At 43.9% G+C, this 6,427-nt stretch overlaps 1 long non-coding RNA gene across 1 annotated transcript; it reads right to left on the bottom strand.

Moving 5' to 3' along the window:
• Positions 1-5,315: 5,315 nt before the first annotated feature.
• Positions 5,316-6,400, bottom strand: LOC116377810 (uncharacterized). Its single transcript, XR_004212245.1, has 3 exons — positions 6,065-6,400; positions 5,896-5,940; positions 5,316-5,464 (listed from the first exon to the last, which is right to left on the bottom strand). It is a non-coding gene; the product is annotated as an uncharacterized LOC116377810 (long non-coding RNA).
• Between the last annotated feature and the right edge of the window lie 27 nt (positions 6,401-6,427).

Consider the following 6,427-nt stretch of genomic DNA (forward strand, 5'->3'; position numbering starts at 1 on the left):
CTAGTAAGAAATATGACAAATATATGAATTAAACTGCACACTACTGAGGCCAAACAAAAGCCAAACCCAAAAAAAAGGGAAACCAAACTTTAACCCTTCCTGGAACTGGAACAAACAGGATGAAACAAATCTCATATGAAACCATTTCAACTGTTATTTAATTGAATGTCACATATCTGTGGGGGACGGTGGCTAAGTGGACAGCAGGGTTGTCCTTCAATCAGAGGATCGGCGGTTTGATCCCCAGCTCCGCTAGTCGCATGTCGATGTGTCCTTGAGCAAGACACTTAACCCCAAAATTGCTCACGTAGCTGTGCCTACGGTGTGATAGAATCTGAATTGTAAGTGACTGTAATGTAATATCTAAACAGACCCTGCTAACACCAGTGGGACTCCCTTCAGTGGCTGGACTGTCCTCAGGACCCCTGAGTAATGCTAAACTCATTATCACATCACATGGGACAGTTGTGGAGGGATGTCGAGATACTGATACCACAATTATTATCAAATATCCCTGTTTAACATATTTAGTGATTATTAATTACAATATTACCGATACAGCTAATGAACTAAAGTATGATTTATCATCATGACGGTTCCATCTAGAGTCACATTTAGTAACCTTAACCCTTTCACAATGTGTTTTCACACCAAATTGTCTTGATCAGCGTTCGGCTGGATGTAGCTCCGCCTCCACCCTCTCGTGTCACGGCAAAAAACAACTTGGCGACGGCCAAAATGCTGAACTGAAGGCTTCACAAACGAATGGGCGACTTGTCCATTTCATATTTACAGTCTCACACAGTACAGAACGTAGCGTTCACTGGCAGCACGCGTTCAAAATTGTCCATCCATCTTCTACAACTACTCCCTGGTCATTTTGCAGATATCCATAATGCTTCCACACCACCACTCAAAGCTCTTTTCTTGGCGGATATAAGGCTGGAATGTTAGCTCTTCTTCTCAGCGCTTCAGGTGATCTGCAGGACTCTCTCTCACGCACAAAACAAACCGGCGGAGTCTCACAAGGTTTGTTTTTCACAGGAAACAGCAGCTTTTACAATTCTAGAGACTTGACACCAAAAACGCACCCAAACACCCACTGGAAAGGGGTCAAAGGTCATCAAACAGCAGTGTGGTTCGTATGAAGGATGGCAAAAAAAACAACCTTTAAGACAGGCGTTGGATTCGTTTCCATAGTTGTAAAAACAACAGATAATCTGTGACAGAAGGAAAAGCTCAAACTTCTTAATCTTCCCTCGACAGCGTTTTTTACCCGCCAAACAACATGTTGTTGCCGAGCAATAACAGCCGAAACTCTGTTTACACACAGCGGAATTGCACTTGACGCCCCGCAGCTTCGGTTTATTGGCCACTGAATGAATCGGCGCGGGGAAATAACCGCGCTTCACTGAGCGCAGCGTCACAGCTGTGTGAGGACAGATGGCTGCAGAGACGAGTCGCCCCACAGCGACGGCTGGTAGTGACAGAGCCACGTGAAAGGGCACAACCATTAACTTCTCTGGTTATAAGCATGTAGAGGGATGAGCACTGAGGAAATCTGAACTCAGTGACAGAGCTTAGTGCAAGAAGCGGTGTGCTCGAAAGCTGCAGTTGTCTTATTTTGACCAGTAGGGGGCAGAGCAACTCCAAAACAAGGTGCCAGCCACAGTCGTGACTACTATCACCTTATAAAGTTGATCTGGATAACGTTTTACATACAATTAGCTGATTAACACATCCGTGTTTTGTCCCGTGACGAATTTAAGTCCAACATCCTCTCTGTTTGCTGCTGAGCAGGTCGTGCACAGCGGGTTCATCAGTAAACTGTCTGCTGCTGGAAACACTGAGAACCAGACAGGAAATGTTCCAAAACTTGAAAGAGGATAAAAATCTGCAGGAAGCAGCAGAGATGTCAATCATTTTCTGCAGGTTGCTCACGACAAGACACTAATTTAACTTTACGTGCAGTCATTAGAATCACGGATCATATAAAAGATATTGATGAGTAATCCTTCAGAACACTTCAGATGAAAGATCCTCATGCACCTTTTCTTTCCCTCCTACTGCACAAGGTCTGTATTCTATCATCAGAGATGCATAAATTACATTATTTTCTCTGATCACAAAATGCACACCAACGTATATGAAAGATGCGTCATCGGGAGACGTCAGTGGGAAGTCTTTCTAATGTGACGACGTGGAGCAGCTGGTCGAGAACTTCAGGGATAAAAGCAGTGAAGAGACGAGAAATCTAAGAACTGAGGGAGAGTGACATTACTCCATAATACTACCACGTCTATACTTCGTATTGGAAATGGTCATTTTTCCACATTTCTTTCTGAGAAGAACACTAAATATGTTCTCCCCACTCTGAAAGGAGACATGTGCTCAATTTCAGGTTCATACTGCATCCATGGTGAAAAGAGGGAATATAGTTCTCAAAAAGAGGTATATTTTCACTGACTATTCCTGTCGGGGACACTCATCAGGTTTCTGTAGAGGGGTCAAAGGTCACTGATAAGCCAAGAGAAGCCAGACTTGAGCAGACTGCGTTTGTAGAATCGCTTTAATATGTTAAACACCTTTTCTCGTCTGCTTTTTTATGATGATGAACTGGTGTTAATCAAGCCTGAAAAGCACTTTGCATGAGATTGCTGCATTAAAATCTGTAATTTAATTAAATTCGATATATAATTTGGTTACAACTCCGGAGCCGGCTTTTTCCCATCCGCAATTTTTGTCCAAGTTATTAACAGTTTGAGACCAAATTCCATCAGTGAGGATGAAGTGAGATAACTGCCATCCAGGAATCAATCGCATGTAAATGAGTCTTTTTTTTACGTATTTGACTTTTTCATGTTTTTGCCTCATACCGGCTGCCGTCCCTCCCTCGGCAGCCACAAACCACGGAGTGGAACTTGCTTTGAACAAACCCTGAGAGGAAGTTCTCTGCCAGCTTATTTATTTATCTCCCCAGCAGCTGATGGACATCTAAATGGGAGCTATTGAGTGCAGCACTTGGTGATTCATGACCTGACCGGATTGCCAAATGGAGCCCACAGCTGTTCACACTTTGATAAGAGATCTCATTTAACAAGCCGCTGGTGCGAGCAGCTGGCGGCTGTCTTTTATTGTCAGGATGAAAAGGCTGACGTGGGACCGGTGGCCGGCGTCGCACCGCAGACACACGGCGGCTACCGGTGTGCTGACGGCACAAACTCACAAACACACACCTGTCAACGCACACGTTCTACAGTACGAGGGATTGATCATTTAGAGATATTAGACACTTGTTAACCGGACAATACGGTACACATCCTACTATGTAACCAGAAACAAGGATGCATCTTTAATATCATACATTCAGAGGACGTGTGGCTGTCCTATAGGTGTACTGATGATAAAGAGTTTCTGAGCAGTTTCCAACAAGAAGCGCTCGCAACCCAATCACAGCAAATTGCAATTCTTGCATGAATCTAGGGGGCGGAGCTTAGCGAAGGGTTAGTTGGGCATGGAAAACGGTCATCTTATACTTCCATCATAATTTCCTAACCCATATACACTTAAAACTTCTAAATATTGAATGGAGCCGAAAACAAAACTCAAAACATTTCGCTGCATTTCAGATTAATGTTCAGATGATGTGTTCATGAGGTATCTCCTGTTGACCTGCTGTCTCCCCCTAAAGAAGACAACATGTGGTTCTCTTAGTTTAACTGGAGCCGTATATTCTTAAAAATATCTTAGAAATACTAAACATCATCACAAGATGAGCTCAAAGTGAAACACAGATGTTCTCCAAGAGGCTTAGTGCTCCTTAAAGACATCAGTGATGTGTCTGACGGCTGCTTTGTCACACATGGAACTAGTTCTGAGGTGTTTCATGTAAAAGACATCTCGATCTCAGAGAGGATTCCTGAATAAAGAAAGCTCATCGAACCAACTATATTAACTTTAACACACAGACACACAAACATGCATAACCAGCCACCAAACCTCATTTTATAAAAAGGTTTCATTCTTTTCTTTTTTAAATCTCCACAGATTCGGAAACTGATATTGAAGAAGATATTTAGTTAGTGATCACATCTCACGTGACGCAGGTTTACAAAACCACAGACGTCTTTACTCTAACGTTGTCCCTTCAGGCCGTCGCATCTTCATCTGTGTTGCATCTTTAACGTTTGCCCACACAGGAGTGAACACACAGGAGTGAACACACAGGAGTGAACACACAGGAGTGAACACACACAACGTACATTCCAACGGACATTTTCTAGAAACGTCTTTACTTCTCTCTCTGTTTCTGTCGGTTGTGGCTCATTAGAGTGAAGACCTGCCATTCTCTCTCTCTCTCTCTCTCTCTCTCTCTCTCTCTCTCTCTCTCTGGTGAGACAAACTCTTTGAAGACGTGCCACCGTTTTCATCGTCTTTATCCTCCTCTTCCTCTCGACTCCACTCTCAAGGACTGCCATCAACTTCAACAACAACAGTCTTTGTGTCCCTCCCTCTTTCTCTCCACAGAGGGACTTTTAATCTGATGGCCTGCCATCGTCTTCATCATTAATCTCTCTGTCTGCGTTGAAGATTGACACATCGAAGGGTTGGCTTTTGTTTAAATCAACATCTTCCTCTTTGAGTTCCTTCCACGACTCCCCAAACACCTTTTACATCTCGACAAATCGTTCGCCGTCCAACGTGCACACAGCGACAGTCTTAGACTCCAAACTTTTAATTGGCTACAGTTATTACACAGTTATTACAACCACCGACTTATTCCTACCTCAGGAATTACAACTGATTCCAAAGAAACTCGGCCAAAACAACTCTGTAGTACTTGTACTTGTACTTGTATACACCACAGGAGCAGGAGCCGGGGATCAAACCTCCAATCCTCTAAATTGAAGAACGACCCGCTCTAAGCCTGAGCCACAGTCGCCTCCTGTTACGGAGTGTTTGTCACATACTGAACAGATCGCCGGTGGAGGTGGGAATATGAAGTAGGAGTGGTTTGAGGAGTGACGATCGACGCTCTGATATCCTTTAAGTCACACGTCATTTCAAAAAGTGCGAACAATCACGAAAGGTTGTTGAAAATACAGTCATAGATGAGTACAAAAATATTACTCCGATGGGACCAGCAGTATGCGAGCTTAGCCCTGGACAGACGGACAGACGCACTCACGACCGAACACATAATCTCCTCTAAAAAGAAGGTATAGAATGAAGGCAGACGATCCAAACGTGTGAAGTTTTAAAGCAGATTTTAATGAAGGAAAAAGAAAAGGCAGACGTCGTCTGTTTCTCCGTCCTACCTGCTCCTCTGCTCGGTCTCCCTTGGCGCTGACGTAGCTCAGTCGATAGTGTCGGACGTTCCTGGTGTCCGTGGGCTGCCAGGCCACCCGCATACTGAAGGTGGTTTCCTCATCGATCCTCATGTTCCTGAACCCGAAACGAGGAGCTGGAGGATCAGAGGCAGTAAAATGTATATCAGGAGAACTGATCGTATCAAGCCGTCAACATTTTGGCATTTAAATTACTCGGCGTCTGTTCAACGTCGGTTTGCCGTAGAAGTTTGTGTGGAAACGATGCGCCGTCCGCCTGAAGACGCCATCAGAGACACGGCAGCCAACTTCTAATCGCATGTTTGCTGTCAGATATTTGTTTAATCTTCAAATGATTTATCCTCGGAGCAAGTTGGAACATTATCTTCTACATTATTAGATAAATGTCACCTTTATAATCCCTCCGCTTGTTCCGAAACTTTAACAAACTTATACAGAGAGAAGTGAAAATGCTAGTTTTATTCTTATTACATCTAAAAAGTCGAACACAAGGAAGCTGTTTGTACGATTCTTATGGACAGCAGTGAGTCCGGAGTGAGGTATTTACTTGCTGTGGTGGTGGTCGTTGTAGCGACGGTGGTCGTTTTTTCCACTGAAAATGAAAAAACAAAAAGCATATGATTGAAACAGTTCATAGGAGTTTAACGGTTGGTTTACAGACACAACAACAGAGAACACCTGATGTGTGCACTTCTCTTTAGAAACATTTAAAGTACCGGTGGACTCAACGAGGGCGACCTTGTCGCTCTCCGCCTCGTTGGCGTAGATGGCAGCGAGGAGGACTTCGTACTCTGTGAGGGGGCTCAGTCCCTTTATCACGTAGGTGTTGATGTTTCCGTTCACCAGAACCTGAACCAGGAGCAGAGGGGCGGAGCTTCGTGTCAGAAGAGCAGATGTACTCAAACACTTCTATGTCCACAGTTAGAGACTCAGTGGAAGGTAGAAAGATTAAAGACAACAAAAAGCCAGCAGATAAAAGAAGAGACCGAAGACACACGGATTGTGTTGGGATTATCATGTCTGAGTTAATCCACATTAGTGAGACGAGAGAGAGAGACGACTTCTATCTTTGTGAGTTC

The sequence above is a fragment of the Anarrhichthys ocellatus genome, unplaced genomic scaffold, assembly GCF_004355925.1.
Source record: "Anarrhichthys ocellatus isolate YVR2014 unplaced genomic scaffold, GSC_Weel_1.0 scaffold1705, whole genome shotgun sequence".
Taxonomy (NCBI): Eukaryota; Metazoa; Chordata; class Actinopteri; order Perciformes; family Anarhichadidae; genus Anarrhichthys; species Anarrhichthys ocellatus.